The sequence below is a fragment of the Sphaerodactylus townsendi genome, linkage group LG02, assembly GCF_021028975.2.
Source record: "Sphaerodactylus townsendi isolate TG3544 linkage group LG02, MPM_Stown_v2.3, whole genome shotgun sequence".
Lineage (NCBI taxonomy): Eukaryota > Metazoa > Chordata > Lepidosauria > Squamata > Sphaerodactylidae > Sphaerodactylus > Sphaerodactylus townsendi.
Window position 1 is genome coordinate 40,366,503 of NC_059426.1, and position 20,211 is coordinate 40,386,713.

General features: G+C 43.2%; 1 protein-coding gene across 3 annotated transcripts in view; it reads right to left on the minus strand.

Moving 5' to 3' along the window:
* The window catches only part of GALNT13 (polypeptide N-acetylgalactosaminyltransferase 13), a 251,555-nt gene extending 245,491 nt beyond the window's left edge, over positions 1–6,064 (minus strand). For all 3 annotated transcript variants that reach the window (XM_048485263.1, XM_048485262.1, XM_048485261.1), the window contains exon 1: positions 5,831–6,064. The gene's annotated coding sequence lies outside the window, so the exon portion shown is untranslated. The remainder of the gene's footprint in view (positions 1–5,830) is intronic.
* Between the last annotated feature and the right edge of the window lie 14,147 nt (positions 6,065–20,211).

Below are 20,211 nucleotides of genomic sequence, written 5' to 3' on the forward strand. Positions count from 1 at the left end.
GGCTTCATCACTGAGGCATGGGCTTTGCTGCTGGGTACAGATTTCAGCATTCTGAAAAGCTTGACCTTCACTTGTTCCCCATGCCTTTAAGCTGTAAAGGTAGGTTTCAAAGTGTGTGGACATTTGCCTGTACAGTCTCAAAAGCCAGGCTTTGGCATCATGCAAGCTTTTCCTTTGCCATAGTAACAAAATCCAAATTAGACTGTGTATGTACACAAGTTTGCTTAACTTTCATACACATACAGCCCACAAGCATTTCATTCCAACACTTCTTGAAGCATGTTTTAATTTATTCAAAGAGTACCGGTACTTTTATCTTCTTATATCCAAGTATTCCTTTAAAGTTAATCCTTTTTTAAAAAAAAATCATTATACAGACAAAATGTCATCTGATCCTATCAAGTGTGTATCCATTTGTGCCATCAGAAAGCTATTTCATTGTGTGGCAGCAACAGGACAACTATGCACCACGCATGGGAATACATGAAAGAACAAACATGATACAGAAAACAAGCTGGTCTACTGAAAAGTCTGTCTTGTTTTGTTCAAAATGGCTGACTCCTATGAACGTGTTCTTAGGACTGCAACCTAAGGTTTATGTTTTGACTCCAGGAACTCAACCTGTCTGCAAATTTATCCAAACTGGGATTTTTCCATCATTGCATAAAGCACCACTTCAGTTAAGCATTCTGTTCTCTTCCACAGTACAAAAAAAAAATCCCAGTTCATTAATGCAGATCATGTTGCTCAGAATGCCATAAAATTCCTTCCAAATCTCATTTTGTTCTCCAAGAGATTTGAAATGTGCGCTTGTGTACAATTTTATAACCACTTCAAGAAATTAAAACTGCAGACACCCGTATGTACTAATGTGCAGTCCCTCCCTGTTCCAAAAAAAAAAAGTCAAGAGGGACCTTTGAGGTCTTAAAGTTGTGCAGCAAAAGTGAACTATTTAAAAGTGCAACAGCTTGGGGAGGAGGGATTTTCAATAACCTTCTGGTAGAGGAAACGATACTAAAATGTTTCAGTTCTTCTTCAAACTCAAACCTCTTTAAGAAAGGAAAGCCTTTACTATCAACATTCTACCTTAACTATATCGTATTGATGCCTCAACCAACTACACGGGTTGTATCTACCATGCAGTATAGAAGTATATGTGACATACATGGGAATGTTCCCTAGAGACATAGCCCACTAAAGGGCTATACTGCCTCCCTAAGATGGATCATTCAATTCTTCATAGGAACTAGAACCCTGGTACAAAGTTGTTAACAGCTGTGTTGTTTCCAAAGTAACATCCCCCCCAAAATTCAATCTCCATAATACCTTTGATTAGGACCACCCAAATGATACATAACAGTGTTTGAGCTTTTGAGTTTCCCAGAATTCTTCAATTGTTTTGTGACATCCAGCTTGATAAAGCTTAATTTGGAAGCTTGCACAATATTATGCTTTATTGGTTTTCACCAAGACCTATTTTGAAGACTTACCTGGTAGCCTGCCCAAGTGGGCCAGGCTTCCACAATGAACAAGTTAAGCCCAAACAAGGATTGCTAAAGTAATATGAAACTATACAACACACATACCGGTAAGTCTTCAAACCCTGAGGAAAAGGAAACTGGATTTAACAAAATTTGCCACAAATTGAGCTAGGGAGTCCTGACAAGCACCTACTGAACAGAAACAGAAGTATTTAATTCCCACACTAATTCCTAGATGAACATTCAGCATCAACTTCTTGCATTTCTATTTTTCCTTCAGTCTGAGAAAACCTACTACAAACCCCTTTAATCTGAGCCTGCTTAAGTGCTCCATTTGACAGCCCAACTGCCATTTGCCAACTGTCTTATTCCTCCATGAAACTCAAATCTTATGGGTTCACACAAATCAGAATAATTTAATACTAACAATTTCATCACATGTTGTCAATTGAAATAAAACTCAAAATGCCATCCTTTGATTACATTTGCTACAATAGAGCTGATAATAGTGGAGGAGATTAATCATTTAGAATAAACCCTTTGTTCTAAAGTAAATCTAAACCATTAGTGGAGAATGGAGATTCATCTATGCTAATGGCCCAGTCCTATGGGGACGGGGGTAAAAGTTGATATAGGCAGCAATAGGGCGTGCTTCTCCAGTTGCCCAGTTGTCAGAGTGAGGGGCACTCCCACCAGTCGAGAGAGCAAAGGCATCAGCATCTGGATGCTCCTCAGCTCTACAGTGAGGAAACCAGGAAATGCCCACTGCCACAGAGGACACTGATAGATGGGAGGAGCTCCCTTGGGCTTTTACCCAGGTTTAGGGCTGAGACCGTAGCAGCCCAGACTGTGGATTATGGGCAACTAGAAGGGGGGCATAAGTCCGTTAAGTCTTATTTAGGGCTTTCAGGCAGCAGAGTTTTTTGTTTTTTCTGCCTCTCCATGCCACCTGAAAGCCCTCTAGTGGCAGTGGCATAGGACAGATGTAGCACTGTCCCTGGCCATCTCAAACTTTGGATCAGGCTGCCCATACTTCAAACCAGTAAATGTAGCCTTCCATGGGGGTACTGGATGCATGGGAACATGAGCAGTACTATAATATCTTTATTTACTGCATAAAAGAGGAGATTTTAGCAGATATTTACCCAGTTTGACAAGCAACAATTAATAGAATGTCCTTCTTCTGCACAAATGTTAATATAGAGAAACCTTCAATTACTTGGTAAGTTATTCAGAAGTACTATACAAGTACTATACATCTGAAACCCACTGAGTTTTAGGAGAATATCAGGAGAAACCCTAAGCCTCAATGACCTGGAGAGACAACAACAGGGCAACTGGCCACTACATGGAGCAAGATGTTGGGCAAGATGGATCACTGATCTGATCTAAGCAGAATTCTGATCATGAGTATATGACTTTTAGTATCCCAACTTCAGTATCTTGCAGCACTTTCTAAAATATTGTCTGTAACTATGCACAGCCTTCCCATTCTGGACCTTCCAGACTTCCTTTACCACACAGAACTACTGTAATTCCAAATGACTCTATGCTAAACTCAGACAGAACTTGCAGCCACTCGACAAAGAGGGTGTACAGGGATGTGATGGATCCAGTCTATATCCCTCGCTCTAACACTCATCTAAAGGTAGACCTAAACTGTTACCTGAAAGACAAGACAATGAAATCACTGTGCTCCATTTGACCTCATCCTCAAGCATACTTGTAATACTGCTAAATGTTCTAGCCTGGCATAGCAGCACACCACCCTGGAACACTCACAATACATGCTGATCTTTCCAAGAAGAGTTATAAGACAAGACATCATCCCATTTGACAGCAAAAGGACCATAATTCAAGCTGGTAGGAACATCTCACAAATTAATCAACACAGGGGGGAAAAATCTTACATGGAGTAAGATTATCTCAGGAGACTGAAAAGGATTGAAACTGCGCATTGAAGAAAATCTGACATGACATGTGACCAGACTCTAATTTTCAGCATCTTTCAGCTAACAGGATAGTGGTTTCTGTTCCAGTTCTTTACATCCTACTTTCCAGAACCAGATACAGAATATTCCACAGTTCAGTTCTCTAATTTTGGCACTTGCCCATTTCACAAACACCTACACTCCAAAACACCACCACCATATTCACTTACTTGAATGAAAATGATCTGACTGACAACACTAATAAAGAGTAATAAATAAAATTGGGGTTTTAAGTGACTCCTTAAGTATATATCAAAGCTTTATTCTCATGGAACAAGCAGCTAACATGAGGTCGGTGTACATCTCAAGGAAAAGACTTCCCTGCTAGCTTGTAGACCAAACAGGACCCAAGAGTACTGCATGATCCAAGTACTCTTCCCATATGGTAAATATTAAACTTTCAGCAAGGGATTGCTACAAATTATTGGGTTTGCAAAAAATAGTCTCACTATGAATTAAATGCTCAGGGTTCACTGAAGGAAAATGCATTTTACCTGCTTTACATTTAATTCTTCTATCCCTGACTTAGATAGCCTAGGCTAGTGCTATCTTGTCAGATCTTGGAAGTTATGGAGGGTCATCCCCAGTCAGTATTTGGATGAGAGACTACCAAGCAGTACCAAGGTCACTACACAGAGGGAGGCAACGGCAAACCACCTCTGAATATGTCTTGCATTGAAAACTCTAGGAGGTTGCCTTAAGTCAGTTGTGACTTTATGGCAAGAGAAAGAAATTGTAAGCAAAAAAGTGGATATATAATTTAAGTTAGAGAACTGTTGACATTTTACCGGGAAAATACAAGAAAGAACCTGCAAAGGTCCTCATTGAGTTCACCGAGGTTTACTCCCCACTAAATCCACATAGTATTGCAGTGTAGCAGCCCAATCTTTGACATTTACAAAGAAATTACTCTCCCAGCTTCCATGGGGCTTACTTGTAAAGAAAAATGAAGGCTATTAAATGGCACACTTGTTCAGCTAAGCACACTGCAGTCATCGCCTGAAAAGCAGAAGCTCCACCAAGATCTGGGTCTAACTGTGAGGATTAGGTTGTGCTTCTGTATACACGTTTCTACAAAGTGTCTGTGCTGCCTTACAAGGCTGCTTCAAGATACAAGGTTATAGAAAGTGCCAGAAGGGTACAAAGGAATTCTTTCCAAAGGAAACTATGTCCTGAACTAGCATTTTGTGGCCTTTATCTGTGCCTTGATTAGAAGGATATCTTTCCCCCAAACTGTAGAGTCTGGGTACAATTCTCTGAGAGAGTAGAAAGTCAAACATAACCATGTCGTTGTCGTCCCCCCCCCCCTCAAGTGTATACAAAGGCAGCTAGTTTCTAAAAAAGAAAAAAGAATGGGGGATCCTCAATATTATAAGCAATCTCTCTCTTAGGAAATTGTTCCAAGTATATGTTTGTTTAGTGTGGTGCTTCAAGAGGAAAGCAAGATGCACATGCTGAAGATATGTGTCCCAGATCAGCTCCTGGCATTAAACACAGAACCAGGGGTAAGCCTTCAGTTCTCAGCAGTTCAGAATTCTCCTCAAGAATTCTCCTTAAAGGGCTGATCCGACCGGTCCCACAAGACACTCCTGGAATCCTTCACGGGAGCACCCTCCCAGCAAGAGAGAGGGACCAACTGGGTCTCCTTGATCCCTAAGACCACCAGTATGCCGCCTTGAGCCCATGATCTGCAGGCAACAATGTGATCACCAGGGATCACCGGGATCACTGCACATTAGAGCTCAGAGATCTACTTTGACAAGTCTAACGTCAATATCCACTGGACTCCCCGCCGTCCCCGAAGAGAAGCAGCGAGAAGATGCCGTGACCCCCCACCACCCACCCCAAGCCACCTTTCTACTCTCAGCATAATCCCTTCGCCCGCGCCTCCCTACATAGCCACATCCCTTAGTCCACCGCCACACGTACTGCGTCCTCCAAAGTCCGGAAGGTGATACCCCGACCCCCCCCCCTCCTCCCCTTCTCCTCCAAGCAAGGCGCAATGAGCCACATCGAACCGGGAAGAGAGAGAATATCCCCCTCGGCTGGGTAAGCATCATCTGTGCCAGGAGATGCGCCCCTTTCCGTTTCTTATAAAACAAGATTGTCAAAAATGGAAGCGGCGCCCCCTCCCTCCCTCGCCGCCCCCTCCCCGTCCTCCAGCAAAAAGTTGCCGCCCGCTCCCCAACAAGCCCTGGAGGCAGCCGAAGGCAGATATCAGCTCCCGAAGTTGAGAGAGCCCCCGCCCTTGCACCCTGCTCCAGGGCCGCCTCGGTGCCCCCGTTGCTTCCCGCCACCCCCCGCCGTTTCCAGCCGAGGCATCCGCGCTTCTCCTCCTCCATCTGCCCAGGGGCTCACCTGCCAGGAGACAGCTCGCCTGCTGCTGCTGCTACTGCTGCTGCTGTGGCTCCGGGGAAAAGAGCTTGGAAGCCCTCTTCTTCCCCCCAATTTTTTGTATTTTATTGGCGCACAGGAAAGGTCACGCTGGCCGGGAGACTGTCCCCCCAGGCCACGGGCGGCTTCTTCATCTCGCAGCCTCCTGGCTTCTCCCTCGGAATGACACCCAAAGGGGAGCCCTCAGCCCGTTGGCATCTCTTGACGGAGGTGATAATAATCGGCGGCGGCAAAGGGAGCCCGAGAGGCAGCTGAGAGCCGCCCCTTGCCCGGGCTCGTCCTATAGCAGGCGACCGGAGGCCGGGCTCGAACCGGCGGCGAGCCTTCACGCATCAGGCCCGCCTTGGCACCGAGGCTAGGCCGGCGAATCGGGGACGCGCGGCGACGCCTTGGCCACTCCTCTCCGGCGCCTCCCCGTTGCAAAGCAGCCTGGAGAGAAACGCCGTCCTCGGGGCTACTGGGACTGTTTACGTAACCAGCCCGTCCTCTTGCCGCTCTTGAGCCGTCTTGGCGCGCCCCGTCGGGTCCCCCGGGCAGGCCTTCGGTGGTGTGGCTCATGCGGCTGTTCTTATCGTCCACGGCTCTCAGGCTGAGGCGCATCGCTGGTTCAAAGGTAGCTCCAAGTTGAGTGCATTGGATTGCACTCTAGATGTAACTAAAACATGGATCACTGTGGCTAGATCAGGCTGAGCCAGGAACAGGTGCAGTTGGCACATTAGACAACACTGGAGGAAAAACCCTGCAAACCACAGAAAGCCACCTGATATTTATAAGATGAGCACTGGGTCAAGCAGCGCTGCAAAGCTGTGAACCTGACTTTTCGAAGGGAGTGTAAACCCATCTAATACGGGGAGACGTCAAGTCCCTCGTCTGCTCTGAATGCCAAATTAAACTCCATGCATGTCTTTTGGTGAAACCTTATATAGTAATGATGCAGGGTTAAATCCATAAAACTGGGGCAGATTTTAAAAATGTGCATACTCTTTCCTTAGCCAAAAATGTATTCTTGCCCAGTAAGAAAGAGGGGAGACAGTGTTACCCAAAATGCCGGCGTCTACTCCTTTTAGAGTGGGGGAATTAGTGAGGACAGACCATGTTTGACAAAAGGCTGGATAACTTTACAAGATATTTTCTACCAGGTGGTTTCTGCAAGAAATCCACAGGAAGCAGGAATGAAAGTTAACAAAGGTGTTTCTCTTTAGAAAAATAGAAAATAATAAATGTACAAGCACACAAAATTATTAGAGCACACAGAGAATTCACACAGTCCTAGGATATAGATAGAGTGAAGGGTATAGGTCTGGGACAGAGTGGAATTTTGGGAGTTAATAGGCTATAATTACCTTATCCTGAAGAAAAGATCCAGACAAGCAGTGATGCCTTCACTGAGCTCCACAGAGACGTGGGGGCGGGGGGGGGGGCAGATGGCATATGGTGTAGCTGAACTGGTCACTGGTCACTGACCTCAGGGTAGGCAGCTAATTTATAGGGAAGATCAGATCCTCTAGCCCTGCTAAGTGACTTTAATCTTCCCAAAACAAAGGTAGCTACTGAGAAGAAACAAGAGTACTGCATCACTAGGCTACCTCTAAGGTTGGCAGTATAAGTAGAGACACTGCAGTCCTAAAATCAGGCCTTCCCCACCCACCATGGTATGTTACTTCCCCACCCAACAGGTATGTTACTGGGATTTGAAGAAGTCAGAAGGGCACTTTTGATTAAGGGTAGGTTATGAGGGGAATAGTTAAGCCCAAACAGCACACAGGGGAGTATTTATGGAAAATGGCACCCAGGGCAAGCTTTCAATTGGTGCGTTCCCCCCCCCACACACACACACACACTGGGTGCTGCCCCCTCCAGTTCTCACAAGAGGAAGACACTTAAATTAAGTGGTGGATACTTAGACTTAATGGTTGACACTTAGGCTTAATGTTCTAAGCTCGGGGAGTGTCTGGAGATGATTAGATTTTAGGATGGAGCTGATTCAATAACAGCTCCGGATAATGCCAGTGCAAATGAATGTGGTCTTTGGAGAGGTTAGTCAGAAACCTGGAAGATGAAATTAGTGTTTATAGGAATAGCTGGCAGGAACTCTCTGTGAAATTGTTTAGCATACCCTTTGCTTCATGGGGACAAGTAAGCTGTGGTGGAGGAGGGAACTGGCCTTCTCAGGCTAGAGGCTTTGTCCATTCCTGATTGCTTTTGGAAAACATGTAACAGCTATTTACAAGTAAATGTTAGCAGGAGATCTTCAGCCAGACAGGTTTCTGTGTTAGTGGTAACTCTGAGCTAATGCAGGGATAGAATCCATCTTGGCACTGCATCACTAGCTATCTTTAAAGTTGGCAGTTTAGGTAGAGGCACGGCAGCCTTAAAAACAGGCCTCCCCCACCCACCATAGGTCTGTCTGGTAACCACATGTACAATACTGGGATTTGAAGAAGCCAGGGCACTTTTGATCAGGGGTAGGGCATAACTATGGAAAATGGCTCCCAGGGCAAGCTCTCAAATGGTGCCTGCAGCTGCTCAAAGTGCTGCACCCCCCAGCTTTACCCCTGGCCAAATCCCTTCCTCTCCCCTGCGATAAAACCGCTGTCTGTACAGTACCTTTCAAATTCAGAGAGTTGTTGGGTCACAGCAGTGGCCAGATGCTTCCCTGCCCCTTCTGACCCACAAGAGAGGCGTTAAGCAAAGCAACAAGTGAGGTGAGTTCAGATGCTGGGTAGTACCAGGCCAGCCACTTGAGTCAGGCAGGACTTCCCTGGTGGGGAGGTAGGCTGTTCTGTCGGTGTTAGACTTCCATGCAGCTATTTCTTTGCCTGGTTTGCCCACTCTTCCTTTTCCAGGGCAGAGCAGGGCAGAGCAGAAGGAAGGAGCAGGGGAATGGGAAAGAAGAGCAAGCAAGCCAGGTGAAGAAGTGACCATGCATAAGTTCAGAACCAATAGAGCAGCCTGCCGTACTACCAGGAAGGGCTTGAGTGGCCAGCCAGGGATTACCCTGTGCCCAAACTCATCTCACTCACTGGTTGCTTCGCTTACCACCTCTCCTGCAAGTTGGAGGGGACTGGGAAGCACCCATCTGTCACCACTGCAACCCAGCAACCCTCCGAATTTTAAAGGTACCATATCAAAAGGGGTTTGGCACCCCCCACATGATGCTTTCAAGTGGCACCTGGGCTGTCTGCCTCCTCTTTCCCCCACCCCACATCCGCTATTGACTTCACAGTCCCAATCTCTATTCTTCCCTCCCCTGAAGCTTTGCCAAGTACATCAGAATTTCTAGCCATAGAACTCTAGCATCGCTTATAGCTCTGGTACTCAACACTTTAAAGACTGGTCTGAATCTGACTTTTCTGAAGACACATCGCTGTCACCTTAGATAAGAGATAAATACATATATTTTGTAATCCACAGTCCGAAAATAATTACAGAGTGCAATTCCCAACATTGAATTTCCTTTTTTAATTTATTTACTTTCTTCCCAATGGGGACCCACATTTTATCCTCACAACGGCCCCATAAGGTGAATTAGGCCAAGATTATCCAGCAAGTTTCCATGACAGAGTAGAGATTTGAACCTGGAACTCTCAGCTCTTAGTCCAGCACTCTGACCATTACACCACAGTAGTTTTTAGCTTTCCTAGCTAGGAAAAAAAATCCAGGGAGACCGGAACAGTAATCCAGTAGTTTCCCACTGCACATCTTTTTCCTGCATACCAAAGAAAATAGAACAGATTTTAACAAGTAAGAACTTTGCATTGTCAAAGGCTGTCACCACGAGAATTAACTGGCTGTTGATTGGGTTTCCGGGCTGAATGTCTGTCACCTGGTAGTTTTTGCTAGGCCACACAACCTAGAAAACCCACAACAGCAAGTAGGAACTTTGTTGATGAAAGATCATCAAGGCTGCTGTTTCAACAAGTGCTCAAGAAGACGAATATTGCATCAGCTGACTGCAGAAAGACAGCAAAGAGCCTTGTTGCATCTTAAAGGCAGGATTCCTAAGCAAGGGAATATGTTAATCACCGCAGCTACATTATTCACATTTTGTGTATTTTGCTAGGAGAGTGATCCATGCCCTGCAGCAATAGTGTTTACTGAATTAGCTGAGTACCATCCAACTGGAGATGTCCATCAAGAAGAAGCTTGTTTATGGAGAGGCAGTGAAAGAAGTGGTACATATAATATGAGATCAATTCATGCAGTATCAAAACTAAACTAAAGATCAGCTACAGATTCTGTAGAATCAAAGCAACTTTTGCAGTGCAATGACCGGGGGGGGGGGGGGGGGAGAAACTAAACTCTTAATGTTAACTTGGAAATAAGTCCCACTGTGTACAATAGAGGCTAATTCTCTAATAAGAGATTCAGCCAAAATCAAGTAGAGTTTGGTTAAGAAGTGAAAGTCCTCAAGAGCACAACTAATATTTCTAAGCAGAAATGTTTCCAGCCAAATCACTTTAAAATGGCAGAGATAAATCTAACATGGCTATATTTTATAATAATTGAAAACAAAATTCTGTTGGTTAGTTTCCTTTACTGTACCATAAATTGTTTTAGCTCGTGCACACCTTCTTTTATCCCTATGCTTTGGTCCGATATTCTATGAGTGCAGTTCTAAGTAGAATTACACCTTTCTAAACCCATTGACTTCAGTAGACTTAGAAGACTGTAATAATGCTTAGGACTGCAATTACAAGATATTCTGTCTGCTTAACTATGCAAAATGCTCACAGGCATGGAGTGCTGTTGAAATTCTACCAATGAATCATACTATTTTACCTAGTTCTGTTTGGAGTTGACGATCATCTTTTATTAATTATGGCACTTTAAAAAAGAGAAGTAAACACTCAATCCAGGGTATCATTACTGTATCCCTGAGCATCCTCTATGGAGTGTTACTGAAATATAAACCTATAAATTGTATCCGGTAGAATGAAGAAAGCAGCTAAAGAAATATTTTTTAAATAACATTTATGAGGACAAAATCTTTCAGAAAAAATATTCACCTGAGAAAAGTTACTCCACATAGTTGAAAACAATGCATTAAATTGATTGAGATACGTGTCAGATAACTGCAGTCACCCATATGCTTCTGCTTATTTGTTTTGCTATATTTTTTCAGTAGCAGTGAAAGGGGGTAAAGATGTATAGTCAAATTATTGTTTAAACTGCCAGGTTTTTTAAAAAAATAAGTCAATTTAATGGCTGTCCACACTGTTTTATCGTTAGTGGTTAAGGATTCCTGTTTTGTTTCGATGCCACAGACTAATGTGACTGCCCACCTGGGATATTCTTTCTGCTAGATTATTTTTCTGAACTAATTGAGAGATATCCACAGCACAGGGTCAAACGTACTCAAAAATTAAAAGTATAAATAACATATATTTCATTCCCTGAAAAGGAGATGGAGGAAACAAAGATCTAAACTGTCATATTTTCAAGTTAAAGCAAAACTGAAGAATTATTACTTCCATTGCTTTTCTCTGGTATTTTGTCAAAAATATCACATCCCATTTATTCATTTTATTATATCTTCTGAACTGCAGAGCTGTGGGTACTCCATGCTTAGGTGTCAATTATAAAGCTCACAGGTTGTCATTTATATGTTTGAAAGCTACAGCTTCTCATTAATTGTTGCATGGAACAATGGTTTTCTCAACCCATAATATCCTACTATTGTTCTTGTTTATGGACTCCAATAACTTTGAGATACTCTTTTTTTTAATCTCTCTCAAACACTGGAAGGTTGAAGTAACCTTGCATTCAAATATTTTAATGAAATGAATTCCCCTTGTGTCCCTCACACAAATCTTAGCCATTTTTTTAAAAAAAAACTAGACAAGACGTTCAGTCCAGTCTTCTGATGCTGTAGCTCCGTGCAGTGATAAACTACATATTTTTGGCAGGAGTCCAACTCTTTCGAGACTCTTCCAGGACTCTTAGAGAATACCATCTCGTTCATGTGATTTATCACAGTTTAATATCTGAGCTGTTTTCTTGGGCACCTCAGCATTGGCTGTATTACCTTTATTGCCTCCACAGCGCAAATCCAGAGGGGAAAATCCAGTAAAAATGTATGACAGTGTTAAAAGCTGTTGCACTTCAATTCTAACCCAGTTTGTCCTTCCAGTGTTTATCACCTCTCCCTTTTAAGTTTTAAAAGTGGACTCTTTGCTTGGTCCCCCCACCCCACAGTAGCAGTGAAGTGGGCTAAGGATGCCATAGTCACATAATTTTAAACTGCTAGCTTTCAAAAAAAGGAGACAAAAGATGATGTAGCATGTATCTCAGTCTTCTTTCTCACTAAGGTTGATTCTCCACCAAAAAAATGAATGTAGATACAAACTGGTTTGGGAAAAAACTGGGACCTTTTCAGCACGGTTTCAGCGTCCCCACTGCAGCTTCTGCCCCATAAACGATCCTTGTTCACGGAAATGCAGCAGCAACGAAGGATTCCCCACTGAGGCAGATTGAACACACGATCCGCTCAGGGGCTATCCTGATTGGCTGTTGCGTTGTGTTGGGGCAGGATTTTTTTTTATTTGCAAACTTCCGAATCCACATCTGCGCAAGCATGCGCAGAATGACTCTATGCGGAGACAAAGAAATGGATGATTAAAGCAAAGCCCTGTTTTCACGTGCCTCCGTGTAGTTGGATCCACGTGGATACGACATGAAGCACTGCTTTGTATTGCCTTCTATTCAGTCAATCTGTCAAAACCGGCCCCATGTTGCTTTGTATCCACGTGGATCTCCGGTCCACAAAATATTTTTTTAAATGCATTCTCATTGGATGGGAGGCTCCACGTCACTACCAGCAGTGGGGGAAATGAATCTGGATTCACACACACACACCCCAACTTCCCCACCGCTCCAGATTGCTGCAGCTTTTTTCAAAAAGGTCTAATTTCTTGCAGGTTCTAAAATAACATGTGCTGGGGGGGGGGGGAGCGCCAGAAACGTGATGAAAGCGTGTTTGGCGCAGGTGAAGTGGGGAGTTCTGCTGGAAACCTGGATATTTTGTGTGACGAGCACACATCTAATCCTCAGGGGAGAATCGACCTAAGTTACCATTGTTGAGGAAACCAGATTCTGTGATATTTGGAAGGAGTTTTTCAAACTCTTTTGTGACATCCCCTATTATATATTGGGGCATCTTAATACTGTAGCACCACTCACTTATATGCAGAGGTGTTTCCAAAGTTTTGGGCAATAGTGGTTTGATTAGAAAGTTCAAGCTTCTTTATGGTTTCTCCAAGCTTAGGATGAAACTGCCACCATCTATTTTTCCTAGTTGTATTACTGAAATTCTGCAGAAATATTGTCATTAAACTGACACCTGCTGTGAGTCAATGGCATGTAATGTAAGCATTACATAAAATCTGTAAAAAAATAACATAATAGAAAATGGGGAAATTCACAATGAAATTAGGTCACAGAAAAAAGCCTTCCCATCTGTGCAAGAAAGTTTGAAGAAGAAAATATATTTGTTCTTCTGTATATTTTTACATCTGGTGCTAGGAGTTTATACCCACAGTGAGGTGCAGAGAGAGAATAAAAGCTACACATTCCCCTATTCTAGTTAATGCCAAATGAAAGTGATGCAATGCAAATTCATTAGCCATTGAAGGGTGCTGATGAGCAGGAAGAAGGGGGCTGAAAGGTCCCTAGGATCTTACCAACAGGGAAAGTGCGGATAGGCTGAGATAGCAAACTCACTGGGGGAAAGTCCAATGAAATATCAGAACTATTAGCCCAAAGCAAGAAAGAAACAGCGGCCACTACCTGAGGAAGGACTCCTCCTTCACACACATGCCATGTCCAACAGACAGAATCTCTACCTAAAATAGCAACCTTATAAGGAAAAAGTGTTACTCTGTGCAGACACACATTTGGGAACTGCACAGACGCAGGCCAGCTGAGGATCATCGTCTTTCAAGCTTCTAGAAGGATCTAGCTAGGAGTGCTCTGCCCCCATCAGAAATGGAGCCGCAGTGGCTTCCCGTTGGAACAGGCCTGTGACCAAGGGGGAGAAGCACTCCATCCCTCAGTTCTCCACTTGCCACCATGGAAGTACGTACTGAGACAAAAGGAAAGAAAGAACTGTGAAATAATAGGCAGACTGCTTATTGACTCCATGATCCTGTGAGGATAGTATTTAGATTGCTCTGGTTCTGTGCAAGGAGAGCAAGCTTTCTGTAAAGAGAAGGAATGGAAGACAAGTGGACAAGGAAGAGCAAAAACTACAACAAGCTTTCAGAGAGAAGTACTACAAGCTATCCCAGTAGCCTAGTGGGAAGGAGTAAGGAAATATGAAGTGATAACCGGTTCTGCCGAAGTGGTGTGAACCTGCTGAATCCCACCACTGCTTTTGAGGCCAGGAGGACAGTCACTCCCACTGTTCCTACACCTGAAGGATCCTTAAGAGGGCAGGGCTTTGCTCCAGTTCTCTCTCATCATACTTCCATTGTGCTTCATATTTCCTCTTGAACCACCGAAGTTCTGACGGCATTAAGGGTCCACTGGAAAAACCACTGCTGGTGATACAGTGTTGCTAATCTCTGGACTGTGGCTGCTCAGGGTATTTCGGAGTGGTCCTTTACTTGGGGATAGAACCATAGTTAAGAAGATTTAAGTTCAGTAAGCTCATTAGTCTAGGTACAGTTCCAATACTCTTATTTTCTATGATTGTATGTACTCAAATTTACAAAAGACTGTTATGTCCCCACTTTACAGTTGCTTCTCTGATGGTGTTTGAGGCCTTCAGAACAAATATATTTGTTATGGCTTTGCCTGATCCATTCTACCAAATGGCACTTTGCAGCCCTGAAGAGCTCCACATTTCAATCAACTGGTTACTGCATTTGTCAATTAACTGGTTACCATCTTTGTCAACTGACACCTCTGACAGTAAAATGCAATCCAACCCAAGGGTTCTGTTTATCTCAAATGCTTGCATTATTTAAAAAAAGCTCACATGAATATTTATTAGACACTCATTATGTTCTAAGACTGGCTGATTTTCAAAAGAAGCCACCTTTGGTATTAGCAAGAAGCTAATTTACTTATCACCGTATTTCTTCATGTTCAATCAAAATTTCATCTCCAGAGTAAAAGATTTATTGCTTGTTTCTGCCCAATATGCATTTTCATTTGTATAACTGACAGGTTCAGTTGCTGAAAAGAGCATGTAAGTTTTCTTCCAATCAAGGCACCCATCGTGGTGACATTTATTACAGGTTTATTACTTCATTACCCATCTTGGCAAACCTCTTTCCATCTTTGTGGGAGTGTCTAAAGCACAGCTGTTCATTACCTGTGACTTCACATTAATTTTATTCTAGGCTTTCATTTAGAGGAGTTCTTTTTTAAAAAAAATATCTGACTACTCATAATAAAATACATAGGCCAATTAAGCAAAGCAACTCATTTAGTAGTGAGAGGGGGGAAACAGAGAGGTCATTTTTCTTCAAAGCTCTGTAGAATAATAAAAAAGGATTCCTCTTCTGTAAAAATATGTCTTATTCAGACTATTCTAGCATCATTCATTTCAATTCTGCCAGTGGCTGACAAAACTTCTCAGTTGTTCCGAAGTAACAATGTAAATTAATATTGACACTTATTTCAGTGGGATTTTTCCTCTCTCCCTCATAAGTGTTCCTAGGGATTGAACCAGAGGGTGGTCTGTACACTAACTTGGTTAATGATTCTGTTTATATCGTCCACTGTATTTACTGCTTACTCATGGTCCCTAGCCCTAGGAACATTAGGCTGGTCTCAACCAGCCTTTTTTGGCCCTGGCTCCAACCTGGTGGTACTCTCTGTCCACTGACACCAGGGTCCTACAGGATGTTCCACCAGGCCTTTGGTTGAGGCCATCCATCCATCCATTGGTATAACATTAATTGCTGGCCTTCCAACTGCTTACTATCAACAGTCAAATGGACCATTGTTATAAACACCTTCGTGCACATACCATGCCATCTATTTAGAAAATGCCCCTTTCTCGATTACTTTGGTTCCCCAGTCACCTTTAAGATCTGGGATTAGTCCATAGGCTGAAGGATAATTGTGGCATCATGGGTAGGTAGGGGAACTGGGTTGGTTTGACCTATTATGATTTATTTGTTTATTGTGGATTTAGGTTTCTGTAGTATTTGCGGTTAGGATATTGTTATGTTATATTGTTGTTACTGTATTATTGTTATCTTATTATGAAATGTTATGCTATTGTTGTTATGTAATTATCATGCTGTTGTTGCAATGAAATGCTATATTAATGCTGTTGATGTTGTTATAAGTTGATTAATTTGTTATTAGCTGTTAACCTGATAGTATTATTGATTATTATTGACTTGCTGGTTTATTGTGGGGCTAGTGAAATTGGTATTGTTACTTGTTCAGCCCTACTGTATTGTATTATTATGTTACTGTTTTTTATTATGTTGTGCACTGCCCTGAGCCCTTTGGGGGAGGGCAGTATATACATTGTCTGTCTGTCTGTCTGTCTGTCTGTCTGTCTATTATAATGCTGATTTTATGTATCGTTTTAATTGAATGTAAGCCACCCCAAGCCTGGCTGCAGCTACAGATGGGCAGAGGCGGAGCTACCAGGGGATGGGGGGTGGGGCGCATTGCACCTGTCACGTGCCGGGAGGGTGGAAAATCCCCACACACACAGACACACTTTCCTCAGTTCTGCCTGAAAGTGGAGGCTGGAAAAGCGGTTTGTTCACTTGAGGCTGAAAAAGGCCTGGTGGGAACTACGCTTTCCAGGAGACCTTGTGAGCCCCAAGGTCTCCTGGGAAATGTCATTCCCACCAGTCTGCTTCCAGCCTCAAGTGAACAGGTCGCTTTTTCTAGCCTGCACTTTCAGGCTGAACTAAGGTAAGGGGTGGAGGGGTGCTGCGGGGGGAGGGGGCAGAAAATGCAGAGTGAGATAGAATGGTAGACCAGATGGACTAGATGGACCACTGGTCTTATCCAGCAGGACTCATCTTCTGTTCTTATGCTGGCTCGCAAGCAACAACTGGATTCATTTTGCCACATTCTCAATACACAGCTGTTCTCATAATCCTGATAGGCATGGTGAATACCTGATGGCATTTTATTTATTATTTATGTTTGTGCCTGCTGCGCGATGCTACCTGCTTTCTTGGATGGCCTCGAACAAATATTTGCTTTTGTCCGGTCTATAGAAATGAGGACACTGTCTTCATTCGGCCTGCAAAAATAAATACAAAATTTCACAAATTTTACGACCTTTTATTTCTAGTTGAATAGAAGAAAGAAGCTGCAGATGGTAAGAGGTTCTCTATGAAAGCAGTGGAAATGAACTCTCAATTCAGTACCTGAAGCACAAAGCTCCCAAAGCAAATTTCACAAAACCCAAACAAGTGGTTGCTATACACTGTCTGCTAAAATATATTTACTGTACAATCAACCCCCATCATCATAAGTGATTTATACTTGACAAGAAAATGTCATGGCAAAGGAGATACACGTCCAATGCCCATTATAAACCCACACAGTTTTTGTTTTCTATTCACATTATATGAGAAAATGTTTCAGCCAGAAACACTTAACGCTAACAAATTTTCAAGTACTTAAAATCTCATAATACAATTCCCACTATGCTTGCTTGGAGTAACACACGTTTGATGGAAAGACAATTGTGTTTACATGTTTTTCTCGTTAATTGCTTCACCAATTTGTTATCAACATTTGTTTCCATAATAAGGCCCTGAATTTAGAGAGTTCATGCCCTGTTCTTACACTTCTCCCTTCCAGTTTCCCCTCTCATCTTCTTTTCAGTCAAACGACTGTGAATTCAGTAATTGATAATATGCTACTATGACTGAATATGCATCTCAGCCAGTGGTGGTATTTAAATAATTTAACAACAGGTTCCGGTGGTGGGATTGGAATAATTTAATAACTGGTTGTTTACAAGCACCATTTTAACAACCGGTTCTGGCGAAGTGGTACGAACCTGCTGAATCCCACCACTGCTCTGAAACGATTACTTATGCAAAAACTAAGAAAGGTTATTAGAAGTACAATGTCCGTGTCACTCACTGCATGTTTTTGTGGTAGACAGGCTTGAATCCAAACTCCTGCGAATGGAAGGAGAGCTCAACAGCAAATCATTTATGTGTTTCTCTTTGTGGGTGATCCTCCTGGACAATATGCCATGCACCAAAGGGAAGTACAGGAACAAGGGGGTGGAAGAGAAAGTTGCCCCCTCCTGCACTTTCTCTTCTACCTGCAACTCAGTTCAGTTTGCAGATGTCATCTTTCAGAAGAAAGAATTTTTGACTATCAGATATTTTAAAGAAAGAAATCTATTTTAAAATACGTTTTGAATTACAGTTGAGTATACTGATAACGTGAAATAAATCTAGATAAACATATATCTGGCTTGGAGCAATAACTAAATAGATTTTATGTTGTTTTGTTTTTTAGTCAATAGCAAAGCAAAAACAAATAATGTTTGTGTTAGATTATTTGTGGTTATAATAAACTCGAGTCCGGTGATTTCTAAGCAAGACACAGCCAAAGTGGTGCTGTTTTAGCAATATGGTCTTATTCATATGAACTTGAGATTAAGTGCCAGTGAACTCAAGGGCATTTACTTTTGAGTAAACATGCATAGGGTCAGGCTGAAAGTTCCATAGATTTTGATGGGTGTCTCATCTAGTAGAATCGTTGGGGTTCAAAGGTGCTTAATTTTGGATGGATTATGCTCCAATGCGGAAAAAAGTTTCCATATGTGGAACTCATATAATCTGTGTATAATAAATTGGTCATGGGGAATAAAAAGTCTTCTCTAGCAAGAAAACAGTAGAAAGTACTATCATTCCAGTTCCCACAGGGATCCATCACCACATCCCCTAAGCTTGTGCACACTCTGAATTATCTTTCAACAGATGAGACAGTTCGTTTCGTACTTATCATTCTCTGACCTGGCTACAGTAGTGATTCATGTGACAGTCATGGATGTAGGTAAGGTGGGGGTTCTCGGGTTTGAAAAAAAAACACATTCATGTCCGAAGCTCCGCCCCTTCGTTTCTGAGTTTTTAAAAGGCTTGTTTCAAGTGCTTTTTTTTCAGTTTTTGCAGCCTGCAGGAAGTAGCGTACTGTTTGGCTAGCAGCACCAAACTTTCAGGGATTGTTTGGAGGACTCTCCTGATGATACTACTCAGGTTTGGTGAGGTTTGGTTCAGGGGCTCCAAAGTTATGAACTCCCAAAGGGGGTGCCCCATCCTCCAATGTTTCCAATGGGAGCTAATAGAAGATGGGGCCTGCAGCTGTGAAGGGTCCATGTAGACTTTGGAACCCCTGAACAAAACTTCCCGCAAACCTAGGGTGGTATTCATTAGGAGAAGACTCCTAAAGAACTCACCCTGAGAAGTTTGGTGCTCTCTTTCTTTCGAGTGCACCCTGAGCAGCAGGCACCCCCAAATTTCTCCAGATTCTCCTTTTTAAATCCACCCCCCCTTAGGCATGGATTTAAAAGGAGAATCTAGAAGGTCTCTCAGAAGAAGAGTTTGGATTTATATCTCCCACTTTCTCTCCTGTAGGAGACTCCTAAAGGGAGCTTACAATCTCCTTTGCCCTTGCTCCCTCACAACGCAACAATTCCCTGTGAGAGGTGGGTGGGAGCTGGAGAGAACTCAAGCTGCCAGACTATTGCCCAAGGTCACCCAGCTGGCAAAGTGTGTGGGAGTGCACAGGCTAATCTGAATTCCCCAGATAAGTCTCCACAGCTCAAGTGGCAGAGCAGGGAATAAAACCCGGTTCCTCCAGATTAGAATGCAACCTGCTCCTTTTAACCAACTGATGCCACATTAGAAAAGTGATGGATGCTGTTTTCTAGGGTGGGGGATAATCCACCCCAAAACAGCATCACTTTCAAGTCGTTGTTTAATCTAAGGGACCCCAGATTCTCCCTTTAAGGTAGATTTAAAAGGAGAATTTGGGCTCTCTAGTTTAAACACCATTGAAAGTGATGCTGTTTGGGGGTGGATTCCAGCATCAAAGCAGCTGCCGGGGGGGGGGGGGGCTCAGATTTTGCACCTGGCTTTATTTTCCCTCTATGCCTCTGCCCAGAGGGGAGGGGCAGGGCAGGGGAGTCTGCCATCCCCGACCTCGGAGAGCTGCTTTTATAAGCGCTAGGCCAGGGGCGGGGCTTGGGGAGGTGTGGCCATGCCCTAGGGGTGGTTGGGGGTGTGGCTCCCCCGACCCCCCCATAAAAAATCTATACCTACGTCCCTGGCGACAGTCACCTCCAGATTGGGCTATTGCAATGTGCTCTACACTGGGCTGCTCTGTACATTGCC